Raw genomic sequence first — 20,677 nt, forward strand, 5'->3', positions numbered from 1 at the left:
CCAGGGGCATGTGATCCCTGCTCCTGTGGCTTCAGCCCCCCAGGAACCAGCAGTGGTGTTCCTTCTGCTTTTCCCATCCATGTGCGGAATGTATTTTGTTATGTGCACCCATATGGAGGTGAAGTGTGGCGGGACTGGGGCCGAGGTATATGGAGTGTGGGAGGGGGCTCAGGGCTAGGGAGACTTTGGAGTGTTGGGGATGAGGGTTCTGACTGGGGTTGCAGGATCTGGGGTGGGGTCAGGGATGAGGGGTTTGGGGTGTGGAAGGGGGCTCAGGGCTGGGGCAGCAGATTGGAGTGCAGGGATGAGGGTATCGGCTGTGGGTGCGGGCTGTGGGGTGGGGCTGGGGACAAGGGCTTTGGGGTTCAGGTTTCCTTGGGGCTGCAACAGGGAGAGGACTTCTCCCCGCAGCAGCTCTGGGACTGGGGAGAGGCGCCTCTTCCTGCCAGAGCAGCTCCGGGACTGGGGAGAGAGGCATGTCTCCTCACCACACCCCTGCACCGGGGGTGGGAGATTCGCCGCAGCCCTGCATGCCCAAGCTCCCCCATCACCTCTCCCCACCTCACCCCACTGCCATCTTCCAGGCCCTCCTGTGGGCACACCCCTGAGTGCAGGGTGCACACCTGCACTACTCTCCCAATTAAGTGTGTGGCCCTTGGTGGGGTCCTATGTGGCCGTGGAGGTGCACACCTTAGAGGGAACGTAGGCTAGTGTGATTGCCTGCCCTGGCCAGGGACATGGGGCTGGAAGTTTCCACCCAGAGGCGACACGTGGGACATCCCTGACATTGTACCCCTCCTGTATCAGCAGGTTTGAGTCATCTCTGCTGGGAGGGGTAGCTTGTCCCCCACTGTAACATTAGGGACGGGGGCTGACTCCATGGCAGATGACCCCTCTCCCTTTCCTACCAGTGGAGGGAGGGGAAATCCCTTACCCACTTCTCCAGCTTCCTCCTTCAGCTGCAAGAGGTTTCTAGGTTGTGTTAAATACACTGCGTGGCCATACCAGCCAGCTGGTGGTTGGAGCTGGCTGTGCTGAAGTGCTGGTTGCAGGGTCCTGCTATAATAACCTCAATGTCACCATTCAGGGCAATTGTACCTGGATTCCCACTCCGTGGCCCACCAGCAACACCCACTCTTAGACTTCCAGCCTTCACCTCTCTTGGGGGGAAACACATATCTCCCCCTCTCCTGAACAGGGAATTTCCAGGCTGCACTGGTGCCATTTACATCCCACACAGGCAACGTGGCACCAATGTCCCTCGGATGGGTGACCTGTGCAATGTCTCAGTGATCACCCACACCTTCCGCCTCCTGATGTGCCTGGACCCAACAGTGAGGAGCATCGTGGAGAGAGCGGGGAGACCTGTCCTTACTCTGGTCTCGTGCCCGCAATGCCTCGCAACGACTAGGGAAGAGGATCGGCTGTCACTGGATGTGATGCAGGGAGCACTGGGAGCTGGGACTCCTTGTCCCACGCATAAAGAGCTGAGCCCAGCATAAAGAGCCTCATCACCCTGACTGCCAGAATGATGCTGGAGAGGACCCTGAAGGACGCCATCTGCTGTCACTGCCGACAACTTAAAGCGGAAGTTGGATGAGGGCAAGGTTTTCGAGGTAAGACGCCAGCAACCACTTCCTCCCCAGGGGCAGCTTCACCTAGTTTGCCAACTGGTGACAGGGCCCAGCTCAACTGCATTCCCCTGAGAAATGAGATGCTGCTCCACTTCAGAGCCTGGCAGTTACACCACAATGCCATCCAGGACCGACTGGTCAAAGCCATCCTGACAACCCTGGGGGAGATCACCATCAACCGTGCCATCTCCGGAACGGACAGCCAGCTACGCCCAGGCATCGTTGTGACCAGCGAAGAGCAGAGAAGGGTCGTCATGGTGGCCATCACGGTGCCTTTTGAGAATAGGACCCCAACCTTCCACGGGGTCTGATCTCAGAAGGTGGAGAAATACCAACAATACCAGGACGCATGAATGAGAAAACCGGCAAGGGACACAGAGAAATAACCCATTTTCTTCTGTGACAGACAGTATCTGTCCATAGAAGACCCACCAGACACCGACAGAGTGAGGAACAAACTCCACCCATGTCCATATCCCCCTTTCCGCTACTGACTCTGACTCTGTACACTGTATGGGTGGCATACCCGAGATCACTTATTCCCTACCACTTTTAAAAACTTACCCACCTTAATCTGGAGCAATTCTTGATATGTACCCTATGTGTATCTCATCAGCTTGTAACTAAGACTTCTGATTTTTCATAACCCTATCCCCACAGTCCTTGTCTGCCCTGGGTCTGAGCAGGGTCAGATGTCACTGGGCCATCAGCCGGTCCATACCACACGCCCACACCATGGCTGCACCTGTGGAGCTGTCTGGTCTATTAGATTGTAATGCACTTTTGAGAGCAGGGCTGGTTGCTCACTATTGGTGTGTACGGTGCCCGGCACAACGGGGTGCGCATCTTGGTTGGGGCATTTAGACACTATAACGATGCTGCCTCTGGTGGGACACAACTGAGAGTACCAATTCAAGACAAATTGCTTAGAGCAGGACAGTTATAGCCCAAAGCTGGGGTTCCTATGCACATCAAGGCAAACCGAACCAAAGCAGTCAACCAGAGAGGACTTTGGTTTTACCCCACTGGCTATCCAGAAGTCATACAAGCAATTTCCTTAGACACTCCGGTTTCCCAATATCACCACCAGGGCCGCTCGTTATGGGTACGAATGGTTATGAAAACCAATACCCCAGTAAAAAAAAAAAAGGTTCTCCCGATCCCAAAGGACCAAGCCCCAGACCTAAGTCAATATACAAATCAGATCTTGCCCACAAATCTCGCAGTTGCCAATCCTTTAGGATCTAAAATTTAAAGGTTTATTCAGAAAAGGAAAAAGATATAGATGAGAGCTAAAATTGGTTAGATGGAATCAATTACATACAGTAATGGCAAAGTTCTTGGTTCAGGCTTGTAGTACTGATAGAATAAATTGCAGACACAAATCAAATCTCTGGAGTTGGGATGGGTCATTCAGTTCTTGGTTCAGAGCTTCAGTTTGCAGCAAGGTTCCTCCAGAGGCAAGAAGCCGGATTGAAGACCAGATGGAGGGGTTTTCAGGCCTTTTATATTCTCTGCCTGTGGAAGGACCCCTCTTTGTTCTTATTGTGGAAAATCATAGCATCAAGATGGAGCTTGGAGTCACATGAGCAAGTTACATGTCCATGCATGACTCAGTTTGCAGGCCAACACCATTGTTTACATGTTAGTTTGAATGTTCCCAGGTAAGCTCAGATGTGGATTAGCATCTCCCAAAGTCCATTGTCAGTTAAGTGTTTCTGGATTGGGCACTTACTGAGAATAGTCCTTTCTCAAGAAGCTGACCAAATGCTTCCCTGAGACTACTTAGAATGAAAACACATTGAGATAGAAGTACATAGCCAATATTTATAACTTCAATTACAAAAATGATACACGCATACAAATAGCATCATCCTAACAGGCAAATCATAACCTTTCCATAGAAACCTTACTGGACGTCCTTTGTACAATATTTGCTGCAAATATATAATAGTGGTTGCAACAATGATCTATACAGTCCCAGTTCATATTAATAACGTCACAGATGCTACTGTAGAATGGACATATTGAGGAAAACAAGCCAGTGTGCAGAGGTGCTGGAACAGTTTTTAAAGTGGGGGTGCAGAGCTATTGAACCAAACTGTAAACCGTGTATATAATGGAAAGCACATCTCTCCCACCCTTAGTTCCAGCACCTATGCCAGCATGGTATGAATGGCCACTGATTGCTGTGGGGAAAAGTGGCTCCATCGCCTGACCACACCTGTCCCAGGTCTCTGGGGATCTCTCAATGAGCAGATGAGTCCCTGGCCCTGGTGATTTTTCATGTCAGTGACCCACCCTCATTGGCTCCAGCCTTGGTGCAAAGGTCGGATGAATTCTGAACAGGGTCACCTCGGCTCTGCGCCCCCTGGGATCTGAAACATTTAAACCTCTCTCAGGGTGCATCTGCACTGCAGGCGGGAGCGAGCTTTGCGTGGGTGTAGACAGACACATGCTAGGTCTGCTCGAGCTAGTTCACTAACACTAGCAGCGTAGCTGGGGTAACCCGGGCAGCAGCTCGGGTTACCTGCCTGAGAACAACCCCGCCTGGACCCCCTTAGGTATGTACTTGGGCAGCTAGCTTGAGCCACCGCCCACGCTACCCCCCGCTACACTGCTGTTTTTATTGCACTAGTGTTAGTCACTCAGGGCACGCTGCACCCAGCCGTGCGGCTCCTGCCAGGCCGTGCAGTGGTCAGCGTGAACCAGACTGTGCCCGTGACTTTCCCTAGACTGGGACAGCCGCCAGCCAGTGTTGCCCACAGAGCGGCCAGCATTGGCCAGGAAGGGAGCCTGACCAAGGCTCCAGGGCACAGACTCACAACCTCCCCCGCACCCTGCACTCTTGATTCCTATTGACAGAGCTCTGGGCGGAGATGAAGCACCCCCTGCCCTGTGAGACTGTAAAGTGTACAGAGACTAGAGAACAGGAATTAGAACCCTTCAGCTCCTGGTTCTGAGTTAGTGATAAAGCCAGTTACAAGATGTTAGGGGGCTTATTCCTTCACCCACTCACTTCCCTGGTCCTTCTCGCATGAACAGAGAGCAACAATACCCGAAGTCCAAAGGTGCAAACAATTCGATGTTTATTGGGATGAACTTCCAGCAAGCATGATTCCAATTTCCTTCCTTAGTATCCTCCTTCCCAGCTCTGACACCACAGAGCCTTACACCTGTGTCCCTGTTCCCATTCCTGCCCTTAGCCAAACATGATTCCAATTGCCTTACCCACATTCCCTGTTCCCATTTTCCCCACACCCACCCACCCCCTCACTTCCTGATTGACTGCAGACTATATAGTAAAACTTGAGTTCCGCTTAACTATACCTTAACCAATCATTTTCCAGAAATTTAACTAACCAATCCTAACATATTGTAACATGATTATGTAACCAATTATATCCCACCACCTTAATTAGTTTACACCCAGCAAAATTAATTATACAGCAGACAGGAACAATCACAGAACCAGACAGAGATTATACAGACAAACAATAGCAAAGTGGGAACTATAATGACAAGACAATACAGAAGTGAGGATTTCACATCCCAGCTATTGATAAGTAAGTTCTTGCCAGACAGGATGCTATCAAACTAAGTTTCCTTTTACATTTTCTAGGCACTTCTCTTTCTCTGGAGGGGATAGGCATTATCAGGACAGGATTGTATTCCTAAAAGCCCAATAGCACCTGATTTCAATGTGACTAGTTTGGAATGTGAGGATGTGACTGTCGCTTCCCAGCTTATGGCTGCCTCTGCTGCTTAGCCAAAGGCCTTAGCCTAAGCACAAGGCCTCAAACTGTCATAGTAAGAGAAGGCCCTTACACCGGCAGACAGTGATTTTGATTCTTTCTTTTGTACCTCTAGAACTAGTCAAGTGATAAGAATACACCTAAATTCTTAGAGTATAGGCCTTTACAGACAGGCCTGAATACCCATATCCTAACACAAGACACTGCTGCCTCCATTGTGATCTGTGATCCTGGGCTGAGCAGCTGCTGCTCCCCGGTGCGGTTTGTACCAAGGAAAGACCTTCATTAAAGCCCCTTCTATGCCCAGCCTGGTGGGGAGGAGGGTTCCTGTGGCTGGAACTAGCCCCCTAAAGCAGCCCCGGGCTCTGTTGACACCAATCCCTGAACTGGAGGCTCTAAGTGATGAGAGAGTCCTGGGGGAAAGTGCTGGGCCGGGCAGGAAAATGACGGCACAAATGTCCCTGGGAGCCTTAGATCTCGCTGCCCCTGCGAATCTGCTCACTTATTGTTCATGCACCTGAGGAAATTCTCTGAGCTGTGTGAACATCATGAAGCTGTTGCCCTGACCCAGCTCTGGCCAGGATCTGCCCCTGGGGGAGCTCCAGAGAGACCCAGGGAGGGGGAGGCCTGGAGGGAGCTGCCCACAGAAAGCAGGTCTCTGCCAGAAGGGATCAGAGAAGGTACCAGGCAGGAGGTACCTGCAAGGATTTGAGGTAGGAAGCAGGAGGTGGTTTAAACACAGTCCCTGACTGCATCACTCAGGCTCCCTGGGCTGGGACCTACAGGAGAGGGTGGGCCTGGGTCCCCCTACCACCCAGGGATGGACGTGGGTAGAGACTGCTGAGATCCCTGACCGGGAGAGAACAGGAATAGTGAACTTTGCCTTTGTGTTCCTGCTGTAACTTACTTTATTTCTGCTCGGTTGAAGAAAGAAGGGAAGAAACCTGTACAACAATGGAAAAGGGGTCAGGAGAGGCCCTGAGACAAAGGCCTAAACCCCTGGGACAAAGGCCCCACTAAAGGGGCCGGCAGCACTTTGGGTGGGGGCCAGACTCCTTTCAGACCCGAAAGCAAAGAGACAAAGTAAGTCAGCTGGAGGACTGGAGTTATAGACAAAGACTGACAGATCTAGGTTCCATCCCTGAACCAACTAAGGGAAACTGAGTCAGGGACAGACACAGTTCTGCTGCACACTCCCAGGGTTGCTACAGTGCTAAAGTCCCTCAGTTATGGGTGCCTGTTAATACAGACGAAATTTATGGTCATTAGGCATCTAGACACTTTTGAAAATCCCACGAGGCATCTACCTGCATCTTTAGGTGGCTACCTACTTTTAAATGTGGGGCCTCAATGACATGACTGTGAGGGGTAGTTAGTTTCATTCTGCCAGTTCAAACAGATTTTTATTTCTTTTTGTGACACTTATTCAACTGCAAAACACCTGGGAGAAAAGATCTGCTTGTTCCAGATGCAGCCCCTCCATCTCCAATGAGAAACCTTCTGATATAAGTGGGGGTCCCCAACCAGCCCCAGAAGCAGCGGGGAAGACCAGGCTCCACTGCCTGGAGGCTGCTGGAGGGAAACAGACAAACGACAGAATGGTTCTTTTATTCAGGATGGAAAAGCTCCAGGATCTTGTCAGGCCTCCCCTGTGCCCCGAGAGACACACAAAAGGGCTCAGCCCCCCAGTTATTCTCCCCTCTTCGGCTCAGCTTCAGGAACGGCCAGTTTATAAACCAGGGATCTTGTCTAGAGTTTTTGCCATTTTCTCTCATTCGCACATTTGGAAATAAAATCACCTCAGGTTTTGTCCCTTCTCTCAAATATTGACAATAAAAATATCTCCAGTTTTGCCCCTTTTTGTCTCTAATTATCAAATATGGAGATAAAATCCCCTCAGATTTCCCTTTGCTCACAAACTATTGAACATTTATGTCTCCCCCCGCCCCCCAGGTTCTGCCCCATTTCCTCAAGTCACAAATATCCCCAAACTGTCCAGCCCCAGGCCCCCCGGTCCCAGTTGCTGCCCCCTCCCAGCCCAGCTCCCCCTCCCCCGACCAACTGCCAGTTACCTGCCCCTCCCCCGCTGCTGTCCCCTCCCAACTGCCATGCGAAGCCCAGCTCCCCGTAGCCCCGGCACCTGGCCGGTACAGACTGGCGAGTGGGGGGTGCGGGGGCTTTACCTCCCGGGTCCCGCTGCCAGGGTGGGTCTCCCTGCTGAACTCCCCCCGCCCCCCATGGGTGAGCCGGGCTCTTTGCTACTCCAAGGGCGGTGGCTCCTGGGAGCTAATGGGGGCCACCCCCCACACTGTGCTCACTGCCTAGATACGTGCCCAATTCTCACACCGCCCCACAGCCCCACTCAGCTGGACAGAAACCCCAGCAATGGCAGACACGCCCCGTGCACAGAGCCAGTGACACTCATACACACACCCGAGGGGGCTGGGGTTTGAACCGTCTCTGCGCGGCCACCCCCGAGGCTGCCGTAACCTCTCTGGTGTCTGTTTGGTCACTAACACGCCCCCGCAAAGTCTCCCTGCCCCAGCTGCTAAGCCAGCCCGGTAACATGTCAGCCCCAGGCCAGTCCCCGTGGGCGGGGCGCTTGTGGCTGGTGGGGCGCTGTGCTCCGGGGTCTGTCTCGTCTGAGGGGGCCGGTGACCCACGGAGCCAGCTGGGTCTGACACAGCCTTTCCGCTCCCAGGATTTCTCTGAATCCTCCTCACGCAGGGTCCCGGGCTTAGCTCTCGGCTTCAGCCCTGGCTGGGCCCCAGTAAGCGTCACCGCCCCCCTTATGTTCAGGGGGTTACAGCCCCCCCTTGCCCTGGTAACGTGGCGTGGCCCCAGGCTCCCTGCTGCCTGCGTCAATGGCAGGGCCGAGGGATCCAGCACATCCCAGCACATCCCTGAGTGTGGATGGAAAGTTCCCTTGGATTTTGCCCTTTTCTCTCTGATAACCCAATATTGACCAAACCCCCACAGATTTCCCCCATTTCCCATCGAATTCCCAAATTAGATGTAAAACACCCTTCAGCTCGGCCCCTTCTCTCTCGTTACTGGTGACTGATGTAAAATCTCCTCAGATTGTGCCACTTTTTGTCTAATTCTCAAATACTGATGGAAAATCCTCTCCGGCTGGGATTTTTTCCCCTCACATGTTTTAAGTGCAGCAACTTCTCCTTTTTTGGAGGGAAGCTGTTTCCCTGAGTCATTCTCCATGTTGGGGGGGCTGCACGGGTAGGGGGTCAAACCCCCCAGTGACCAACTTTCTCTTCACATCTCGAATCAAATTGTTTCCCCCTTTATGCTCATTAAAATTGACCTGTCGGTGGCGACCATCAGAGCCAGGAGCCTCCCCCATTTGGGAAACAGGGTCTCCCAGCTGCTAGTGGGACATTTGGCCAGACCTGATCTGGTTTTAGCCCCAGATGCATCAGGATAAGGGGTCACTCCCCTACAAAGGGGGGGTGCTCTGTGTGTGACTGGGTCCCTTCTCCCCACTGTTCAGCTCCCACAGAGTGGCTGAAAACCTGCACTTAACACCCCCATTCCTGCCATTGACATGGGAAGCAGGGAGCCGTGGGCGATGCTAGGGCGGGGAGCGGGATGGGGCAGGAAGCTCCTGTGGTGAGTTGGGGGAAGCAGCAATGGAGGAAGAGCAGGTGATTGGCAGCTGTTGGTTGTGGGGGGCTGGGTTGGGTTAATTATTTGATAATTTGGGGAAAATGGGGTACAGGCTGCAGAGGATTTTATATCAGTATTTAATTAGTAGTTGGGAGTTTAAAGTGAGATAGACACTCCTCCACCCTCCGACAAGGCTAGGAGTCAGCTAAGTGGGGTTTTGTGGATCACAGACACTGACCTTTCCATCTCTCCAGTTCAGATAGCAGAGTCTCCAGGAGGAGACAACGGGGAGATGTGAGATTTCACCCTGTTATGTTTATGATGGTAAGCCCCCAGCTAATGTAACTGGTCCAGACACTGACCTTTCTCTCTCTCCATCTCAGATCACAGAGTCTCTGGGGGGAGAAAAGGGTGGAGGTGATTCATAGATTCTAAGGCCAGAAGGGACCTGTGATGGGTTGGATCACAGAAACCCCCTTGGGGACTGCTGCCTGATGTGCTGAGACTACTTCTAACCCATTTTGCCTGCCAGCTTTGGACTCCAGAACTTTACCAGTTTGTGCCAGACATGCTAGCCTGCAACAAACACAGACCCAGGTCTGAACCACGTCCCACACAAGCTACAGGCTTAACTGAAAACAGCTTAAGAAGTTTTCCTGCCTTTAACACTCAGATGCCCAACTCCCAATGGGGTCCAAACCCCAAATAAATCTGTTTTACCCTGTATAAAGCTTACACAGGATAAACTCATAAATTGTTCGCCCTCTATAGCACTGATAGAGAGATATGCACAGCTGTTTGCCCCCCCAGGTATTAATACATACTCTGGGTTAATTAATAAGTAAAAAGTGATTTTATTAAATACAAAAAGTAGGATTTAAGTGGTTCCAAGTAATAACAGAACAAAGTAAATTACCAAACAAAATAAAATAAAACATGCAAGTCTAAACCTAATACAGTAAAAAAGTGATTACAGATGAAATCTCACCCTCAGAGATGTTCCAGTAAGCTTCTTTTACAGACTAGTCTTCTTCTAGTCTGGGTCCAACAATCACTCACACTCCCGTGGTTACTGTCCTTTGTTCCAGCTTCTTTCAGGTATCCTTTGGGGGTCGACAGGCTATCTCTTGAGCCAGCTGAAGACAAAATGGAGGGGTTTCCCAGGGACTTATATAGTCTCTCTCTCTTGTGGGTGGACACCTCTCCTTCCCCCTGTGTAGAATCCTAGCTACAAGATGGAGTTTTGGGTCACATGGGCAAGACACATGTCCATGCATGACTCAGTTCCTTACAAGTGGCAGCCATTGTTTACATGCTACCTTGAACGTCCTCAGGTAGACTTCTCATGTGGATTGGAGTCTTCCAAGGTGCATTGTCCATTAATTGTTTCTTGATCGGGCACTTAACTTGCAAATTCCTTTCTAAAGAAGCTGACCAAATGCCTTACTAAGGCTACTTAAAATCAAACAAGTACACAGCCAATATTCATAACTTCGAATACAAAAATGACATATGCATACACATAGAATTAATATATACAGTAGATAATAACCTTTGCAGAGATATGTTACATGGCATATGTAGCATAAAACATATTCCAGTTATGTCATATATACATTCATAAGCATATTTCCATAAAGCATTATGGGGTGCAACGTCACAGGACCATTGTGATCATCTAGTCTGAGGAAGGAACAATTAGATGCACACGTACAGAATGGGAAATGACGGCCTAGGAGGGAGTACTGCGGCAGGGGATCTGGGGGTCATAGTGGATCACAAGCTAAATATGAGTCAACAGTGTAACACTGTTGCAAAAAAAGCAAACATCATTCTGAGATGTATTAGTAGGAATGTTGTAAGCAAGACTAGAGAAGTAATTCTTCCATTCTATTTCACCGTGCCACATTTCAGGAAAGATGTGGACAAATTGGAAAAAGTCTAGAGAAGAGCAACAAAAATGAGGTCTAAAAAACATGACCCATGAGGGAAGATTGAAAGAATTGGGTTTGTTTAATCTGGAAAAGAGAAGACTGAGATGGGATATGATAACAGTTTTCAAGTACCTAAAATGTTGTTACAAGGAGGAGGAAGAAATATTATTCTCCTTAACCTCTGATGATAGGACAAGACGCAATGGGCTGAAATTGTAGCAAGGGAGGTTTAGGTTGGACATTAGCAAAAACTTCCTGTCAGGAAGGCACTGGAGTAAATTGCCTAGGGAGGTTGTGGAATCTCCATCATTGGAGATTTTTAAGAGCAGGTTAGACAAACACCTGTCAGGGATGTTCTAGATGGTGCTTGGTCCTGCCATGAGTGCAGGGGACTGGACTTGATGACCTCTTGAGGTCCCTTCCAGTCCTATGATTCTATGATTCTATGCAGATGGGCCCCTGCAGGCATTGCCTCTAAAATCAGTTCTTTCTCACTTGGAGCTCGTCCACTTGGGCTGTCAGCCCTTGGGTACCAACACTGCTGGAAATGAGAGAAACATTGTCATAGGCTGATTCCCCATTCTGGCACTTTGAGTGCAGAAGGTGGGGCCCCGCAAGGACTCCAAAGATTAATACTGGCCACTACAGGATGGTAATGCTGCCAGCACCCAAGTGTAGAACCCCTTTGAGAGCCCAGGAAGGCACACTTGGGAAATTCCTTCCTGTGCGGTACCCTCAAGCGTTTTCACCCCCTCCCCCCCGGGAAAGAGTTGAGAAAGGAAAAAAAAAAAAAGAAATCAGCCGTTGCCACCAGCTATCTAAAAACATGTGCACAACCCTCTTAGGACACAGAAATCCAATCAGCTTCTAAAAAGGGTAAATGTTATTAAAAAAACAAGAAAAGAAATAAATCTGGAACTCAGGCTATTGCTAGGTTTAGAATTAAGCATCAAGAATAGCTTTCTTAGGGTTCAGCTTAAAGATTACAAGCAAACAAAACAAAAGCACCTGGGGTTAGCACAGGGGAACCCACAGACCACAACAAAAAGATCCCTGATCATCTGTCTAAAATTTCCTAATCTACTTACAAATCTGGGGTTCAAATGAGTAGTTTCTAGGTATGATATAGATTATTTCTCATACCTGGCTCAAGTTCCTTATAGTATATTTGCAGTCTGGCTTCTCTCTGCAACCCTGAGAACAAAGAAAAAAGACATCCAGCAGTTTTTCCCAATTTGAAAAGGTACAGCTTTCCTATCAGCTCCCCTGGTCAGGTGCCAACCCATTTTAAGCTTACCTCTTAGCCCTTTACAGGAAGGCAGTTAGGGTACAGTTGCTAAGGCGGATTCTATAACTAACTGAATGGCTGGGGAGTTACACAAAGGTGGTACCCCCCGCCTCACTTATCACACCACCGATTCCAGGGGGAAGCAGGACACCTACAGCACAGAAGTATCAAACCCAGGAGAGGTAGCAAGTAGCCCAGGGAAACCCGTCTGGTTTGCACTTGGCTGGATACTAGGCCGGGGTTTATTGACTCACTCTTGCCCAGCCCAGAGCCAGCAGACTGAGCTCTAAAGACTGCTCATTTCCCCACTAATTGATTGCAGTGCTAAGGGCTCTGTGTGGCTTTCCTCAGGGCTAGACCCGGAGGGGCGGCCCCACAGGATTACAGAGTGGTATTATTTTGCAAGTCTGAGCTGGTTTGTATGGAGCAGGCTCAGCATTTGACTGTCGGCCAGGGGTCGGAAGGGTCTGTTGGTTACGCTGAACCTAAATCCTTAGCGAAGAGACGATGTTAGACTTCGCGCTGTACTGCCCCTGTGCTCTGTTCCCAGAGCCTTTGGGGGGTGGGGGGGAGGGGCAGAGCGCTAGTGTATGTTGGGGTGTTGCTCATAAGTGCTGACTCCGTGGGCACACCGGGGCTGAAGCACCTACAGAAAAACATTAGTGGGTGCTCAGCACCCACCGGGATAATCAGCTGTGGCAGCCACAAATCAGCCCTTGCGCATGCAGCGGGGCCCTCTCACCCTTTCCCGGAATGGCAGGATTAGCTGTTTCCAGCCAATCAGCAATAGCATGCAGCCGCCTATCAGCTGTTTGGCAGGGAGCCAGCCACGGCCAGCAGGTATCAGAGGCAGAGGGAGGCTGAGCCTCTCCATACATCCAGGTGTGGCCCGCCTGCACTCCGCCCTCAGTCCCCCTCCTGCTTCCAGTGCTCCATGGCTTGCTGCCTGGCCTCCCCATGCTCTGGGGACTGGGGATGTGCTGCCTGACCTCCCTGCGCTCCGGGGCCTGGGGCCACAATGCCTGGCGCTCCAGCACCTGGATCCGGAAGCCCTTAGCTGCGAGAGGAGCTAGAAGTTGCTTTGCTGGTAGGGCTGTCCCGCAGAGCAGCAGCTGGGAGATGTAAATTCCCCTTGCGCAGGCTGCTGCAGCTCCGTGGCTGGGAGCGGGAGCGGGAGGGGAGAGCTGTACCGTTCTGTCCACTCCCACCCCTTCGCACACAGAGGGTCTTTAATGAGGTTCTCAGATGCCCCCTCCAGCTGAGCGGCTGAGAGCCTGTGCCACTTAGAAACCCCCCTGCCAGCCCCCGCAGCCAGCAACAGCACAAGCAGCCCGGGGTCCAGAGGGGCACTCAAAGCACTGTCTGGGGAAAGAGCTCCTTGTCACCCAGCTGATAGGATGAGTCAGGAGGGAGCAGGTTCCGGCAAGCCTTGGCCGAGAGAAGGGACCTGATGATGCTGACCTCCTTAAGGCTCTCCCACAAAGCCGGTCAGTTTTATTGTCAGTTTAAGAGTCTATTTCAGTTCTATTTAGTCTATAATAGAATAATTCAGTCCTATTTTGGTGAAGTAGACATTTCAGTTGTTCCCGATGGAAATCAGAGGAAGTTATTGTACAGAGCTCTGCTTCTCAATCCCAAAATAACAACATTTGCTTTCTTCAATTGGTCTATGGATCCTGGGGATATTTGGCAGGTGGGATCTAGGGCACCCAGAGGTGAAGTGACTTTCTCAAGGCTAAGCAGGGAGTCTGTGGCAGAGCAGATAACTAAACCCAGCATACCCGAGCCCCAGGCCTGTGCCTTAACCACTAGGCCATCCTTCCTACAATGGGGAGGAGAAACCTCCTGGGCCATTTTCAGTGCGGGGGTGGAGGTGGGTGCTAGACAGAGCCACCAGGAGGTGGGGAGCACAGAGAGGTGGAGTGGGGGTGGGGCCTCAGGCGCAGAGTGGGGGCCTGGCCTCGGGGGAGGAGGCAGAGCCAGGGTGTGGCACCTGCCGGCAAAACCAAAAGTCAGTGCGAATGATGGGTTGTATATCCCCTACTGAGAACTCCTCCCTCTGTCCTCTTCCAATTGAAGTGGGCATCAGCCCTGTAGGACCACCCCGAGAGGGGATTTGACCAAAGAGGGGAAGTGCCATAGTGGAGTGACCTGCCTGCAACAGGATCCTGTGGTCCCTCTAAGATGTTCCCACACTGCCCTCTACCACTTCATAGAATATCAGGGTTGGAAGGGAACCGAGGTGGTCATCTAGTCCAACCCCCTGCTCAAAGCAAGACCAATCCCAATTTTTGCCCCAGATCCCTAAATGGCCCCCTCAAGGACTGAACTCACAACCCTGGGTTTAGGAGGCCAATGCTCAAACCACTGAGCTATCCCTCCACCCAGTTGGTGAGGGTTTCACTCCTGTCTTAGGCCATCTGAGAAGGGAAACGTGTACCAATCCAGAACAGGTTTAGCCCGAATGTCTGGGCCATGATTTCAACAAAACACATCCTTGGAATGAGACGGCCTCTTCCACGCAGTGTTGTGTTGTGACTTCCAGGGTGATGCTGCCAGCCACGCAAACATGGAGCTCCAGAGATTGGCAGCTTCGGGCCTAGACCTTCAGGCACTGCCTATTCTGATCGGTACGTTTCCCTTCTGGGATGGACTATGGGGTGTGTGTGAAACCCTGACCAATTAGTAGAGGATGGTGGGGGGATTTCATGGAGGGGTGATGGGCCCCTCTTGCAAGCAGGTCACCCCACCATGGCACTTACCCTATTTGGTGAAATCCCGCCTCTGGTTGGTCCTAAGGGGATGAGGCCGACCCCAACTGGGAGAAGTTCTCAGAGGGGTCACATGACCCACTTCCGGATGGGTCATTCTGCCCCAGAACTTTCCCCCATTGCTCAAATCCATTCCTGAGGCAGATGGATGGAGATAAAACATCCCCAGATTGGTAGAGGAGTGGGAGGAGCTCTTAGAGGGGTCACATGCCACTCCTTGCTTCCGCTCACGTTGGCATCTTGACCCCAGACGTCATACATCATGAGGTGGCCCAGCGACCAGAGTCTGTGCAGCCACCCTCTCCGTCGGGGCTGTGTGGCCCATCGACCAGAGTCTGTGTGGCCGCCCTCTCCATCGGGGCTGTGTGGCTGAGAGTTCAGAGACAAGATGGTTGCCTCTCCTCTTGGGGCTGTGCAGTCTTGTGGCACACTGGGGAGGTGGGCTGCCACCCACGGATGGATGGTTACAAGGGCAGGGGGACCAGGGGCCTCGCTACTCAACTGGGTCCTAGCTCAGGGCCTTGTCCGTGGCCAATGTGTTTGCTATTGAGTCAGTGGGGTTCCAACCAGAACATGCTGATGTCACTCAGCATGACAATGGCTCGTTCACCCAGGTTACTTCAGAGGAGAAGTCTCTAGGCCACGGGCTGGGGGTCTCTGGGCTCCCGGCGTGGGAAACTCCCAGACACTCCGATCTCCCTTGCACGTCTGCAGGCACCCGGGGATGTGGCTGGGTTTCGGCGCCTCAGGGCTCTGCAGTCAGGGGCTTCAGCTGCTTCTGGACTGGAGCCTACAATGTGCATCCTCCATTTTCGGCGCTCTGCCTAGCGTGAGCTGAGCTGCTCCCTTTCACACTGGTGCTCCAGTTGTAGCGTGTCCGGCAGGGCTGGGGAGGGGCTTGGCTTCCTCCGCCTAGACTGTGGGGTTATGTGGGGCTGGTTCACCCCGGCACACGCTGCTCGGCCTCTTCTGTCTCTTCCTTCCCATGCAACAGCTGCTTTGCCATCTCACAAGAGATGGGATCAGTGGTGGGCTCAATTGGCTCCTGTTCGCCTCCAGATGTCTGGAAGAGGGAGAAAGGGCAGGAACACAAATTAGAAAAACAAAACCTTCAAGCAGGGTAGTTTTCCACGGTACAAAACCACCCCACTTTGCTAATGATCATTTGCAACTTCCCTGAGAGCTGGCATTTCTTAAAGAGAGCACCCAACCCCCCGCAACCTCCACTACCCTGGGGGCTGGCAATGGTTAAAGGGAGTCTGGGAGAATTTCTCCTCTCTCCGCCTGGCTCTGATGAGTGAGGGAATCACATGCGAGAAGCTGTGTGAATGTAGGGCTGTATGCAGTGGGGTGAGATGTCCTACATAGAGCCCAAAGGTGGGGTTGTCCTGACACTGTGGTAACTTCATTCTAGTGAGAGAGATGTCAGAGATCAGCTCCAGGGTGCTGCCCTGTAACAGTGTGTGGGAATGGGGCAGAAGTGGGGCAATGATGCACTCATGAAAGGAGTCAAGCCTGATGAAGCCACATGCTGGGATGCATTTTTCTGTGTTAGGCTCCAGGCAATGCATAGGCCAGGAGTTGGTTTGGTGACCCTCAGAGCAGGCATAAGCACCACAGAGGAGAACCAGCACCTCAGTCTGCTCAGTGTTGTTTCCTGGCTTGGAACTCTCCTCTGTCTGACAGTGGTGACAGACTGCCCATGGTTCAGCCTGCTCCAGCCCTACTCCCCAGGCTGTTCCAATCGTGCTTTTGACTTCTGACTCCAGCTCCAACCCTTGGCTCTCCTCGGCTCGACCTCCACCACTCTGACCACTAGGCACCACTACCACTGCTCCATCCACTGGGTCCAACCATCTGTGCTTTGGTTTCTGACACCAGCGATGTGTAGGAGTCGTTCACCTCACTGCTTTCCATGTGTATGGCCCTGCATTTGTCAGCACTGGTTTTCATCTGCCATGGTGCTGCCCAGTCACATGGCTTTGTTAGATCCCTTTGAACTTCTTCGAAGTCTTCTCTAGGCCTGACTAACCAACATAATTTTGTGTCATCTGCCAATATCCACCTCACTGTTCAGCCTTAGTTCCATAGAGTTGATAAGGATCTGTTGTACGTACCATAGCAGGACAAAGAGCTCTTCTGTGTTGGTCCCAGTTCCGTAGTCGAATGCAGAACCCGACACGAGATTTACAAGCTTCTGTAACCACTTGTTTTATGTATTGAGGATGAACCATCTGATGTACCACCATGTCAGATTTCAAAGGCACTTCCTGAAAAGCTGAATCAGAGGAAACAGGTTGAAAACCCCATGGTGCTGATGTGACTGGTGCCTAGGAAACCTCCACTTCAGATGGCCATTGCCCCCTGCTATTAGCTACCCAAAATTCTAAAAAGAAAAGGAGGACTTGTGGCACCTTAGAGACTAACCAATTTATTTGAGCATAAGCTTTCATGAGCTACAGCTCACTTCATCAGTGCATCCAGATGAAGTGAGCTGTAGCTCACGAAAGCTTATGCTCAAATAAATTGGTTAGTCTCTAAGGTGCCACAAGTACTCCTTTTCTTTTTAAGGTGCCACAAGTACTCCTTTTCTTTTTGCGAATACAGACTGACACAGCTGCTACTCTGAAACCTGCCAAGATTCTAAGGGCACAACAACAATAACACAGCTCCTCCCAAAATAGCCCTGGACAGAGAGAAGACCCCATTCTTGCGTAACTTCCCCATGTGCTGGCATACACTCGTACACACACCCGTACACACAGATGGTTGGGGGCACTTTTTCTTTCGATGGAACACGAAAGTGACAGCCACAGCGACATTACACCATCAAACATTTAGGCTGAGATCCACAAAGGGATTTAGGCTCCTAATGTCTGCTGAAATCCTTTGTGGCCCTGTGCCTTCATTCCTGAAGAGATCACAGGGAAAAGTGTTTCCCATGTGCCCTCATGGGATTTCCTAGGAGCTGATAACCAATCTCGGAGGGAATCTCCCTGGCCTGCAATCACTCCATTCCAGGGAGGGCAGGTGATGAGGGTAATTGTCATCATCATCATCCTTAATAACAACGGCTCTTTTCAATTCTGTCAGGCCTTCCATTACAGACTTTCAGACCTTTATGAAGACACTTTCCCCACACAGCTTTAAGGCTATGTCTACACTAGGAGCTAGAGATGGAATTCCCCTGCTCCCATACACATATTGTGGTACCTCGATGAAGCTCGCATGACCATCCTTCTTCCTTAAACGCTGTCCTTAGACAGAGAGGGACCTGTGTCCACATTCAAACCTGTGTTCGGGCCCTGTGCTGCACCCCTGTACTTCCCACAGAGGCACAAACACACAGAGGTATTTCCTTACCTTCATACAGGCGGGAGATGCCATCTTCATTCACTGTTTCAGACAACAAATTGTAGTAATGGCGGATAGTATTTCCTAGACATACAATGAATACAGTGCATCTCATTACTTTTCAAATCCTTCGCTGAAAACTGCTAAGGATGCAGCCATTCCCCCAAGACAGCCCTTCGGAAATTAAATACATTCCTTACATCTGTTCACAAAGCACATTAGATAAAGCATCACATGCCCAGAAGTTACTGAGAGGCTGATTTCCAAAGGAGATTGAATTCACATCATGCTGGTTTCCCCTAGGTGCAGCCAAAAAGTTTTTGTGGGCAGGGGAAGTTGGTGCGGTATCCACACACACCGTTTTAGGATTCTGGTGCTGTCAGAGGGAACAGAGCAGCAGTCTAGAAAAGGGCTTTGAAGGAAACATTTAAAAAAGATCAAGTGAATTTGCTCTGCTTACCAACGAACAGGGCTGCAGAATGTCGTATTGTTGTCTGTGAGCTTTCCAGGTACTCTAGGGCCTGAAACAGGAATTTGGGGATGTGGTTCTGGTTATTCTGCATCTAGGAAGAAAGAAGGAAGAAATGCACAATATACAAATGACATGTTCTTCCCACAGCGAATAGTCCAGGAAAGCCAAAGCATATAGCCAGGGCATGGCAACCGCCAATACGAACCCATACACCAGAGCAGCACCTCTCTGAAGTTACTGTTGTGTTCTCCAGAACCTCCGCTTTCATTTGAAAAGTCAAAAGTTTGGAGGTCTGACAGTTGTGGAGAAAAATGTCAACAATGTGAACGGATTGTAACTCCTGCAGAAATGAACCAGCAGAGAGTCTGGAATAGAGTCTTGCAACCCGACTGAAGCGGATGGGTACTCAGGCTGTGGGGTCAGAAAGGTCTCCCTCAAGTCCCCATTCACCCCTCTCAAGGCACAAAGAATTCACCTACCAAGAAGTTCCAGACACACTTCAAGAGCTGTGAGGAGCCATCCCAGGCCATGCTGAGGAACAGCCTCTTCAAATGAGCCCAGCCGAGAAACACTGCGCAGCAGAAGAGCGTCAGTTTACATCACTGCAAGAGAAGGGGAGACCAAGAGGTTCTCACTGAGAGAGGGATAGTCTGGGGGACATCGAACCTTCCCCGTCCCTTGTTCTCCTGCTTTTCCTGCTAGTGGAGATTCCTGTAATTTGTCCTACACAGGACTGTGCTCAGGAGAGGAAACTGAGAATTGGCTGGAGAGAGCCAGAGTTGTCCTGTCCTTTGGATGGTTTGGAGCAATTACCCAGGGCCCCATACTTTAGGGGGAAGCAGGACCTGGGCCGTGCCAGGGCCAGCAGCAATACTCCTGGCTCCGCTATGCTTTGCCTTCTGCTCAGTCCTCCTGCACAAAGAGACTGTATGAGAGCGTGAGTCAGCTTTGGGATCCCAAAGAGTCTCACCAAAGGAGCCCTCAGATCAGGCTTCCCTCCACATCCCAGTTGGCCCAACGAAAGAGGGCAACGTCCAGTGAAGGTTGGGAAGCTGGGACCTGGAGAAGTTCTCTCAGGAGCTCCAGGGAAGAAGGCAGGGCAGCTGCACCCACTGTCCAGAAGGCTGTGGGCATATATCAGCTCCCTGAACCGATGGGGCACTGACAGATCTTTGCTCCCTTTTCTTTTGCTGCCTCTTGTTGTGAATCTTTGGATGCAGCAGCCCAAAGGCCTGAGGCCTGTCTTTGCAGGAGAGACTCAGGGCTCTTTCCCAGAAGAAGGCTTTTCTTCCCAGTTGTGCTGTGTGCTGTGAGGATGGATGAGGCACGAGGCTCCAGCAGGGAGTGAAGCGGGGAGGAAGAGACTCTGCTTGGGCAATGGGCTCTGGTGATGACTGGAGTGGGGGCCCCAGGGGATTCTGGCTCTTTGCTCTGAAGGAAATAATGACCGTGGCACTTACCAGTGTCACACTCTTCTCCTGGTCTGCAAGATGCAGCAGCAGCGGGAGCAAGCAGTGGATGATTTCCTGCTGCACCAAGGGTTTGTCGGGGTCCTGCACCCTGCTCACCACGTTGCCAAGCAGTGAAATGGCAGCTGAGCGCACACTGCCCTTCTCCTGGCAATGACACACAGGGGGTGGGGACCCCCGGTTAAAGCCAGGCAGTATCAGAGCAGAACGCGACAGAGTCATAATCCGCCCGCTGCTCCGGTTCCCCTGTGTGAACTGACTTGGCTGGCGGGAGCAGAGCGGACACCAGGCCAGCGCCATAGACATCTTGTGCAAGGCCTGAGACACTGTGCAGGACAGCGCAGCCCTAGGGTGTCCCAGAAGCAGTTTCTGTCTGGAG

The sequence above is a fragment of the Natator depressus genome, chromosome 11, assembly GCF_965152275.1.
Source record: "Natator depressus isolate rNatDep1 chromosome 11, rNatDep2.hap1, whole genome shotgun sequence".
Taxonomy (NCBI): domain Eukaryota; kingdom Metazoa; phylum Chordata; order Testudines; family Cheloniidae; genus Natator; species Natator depressus.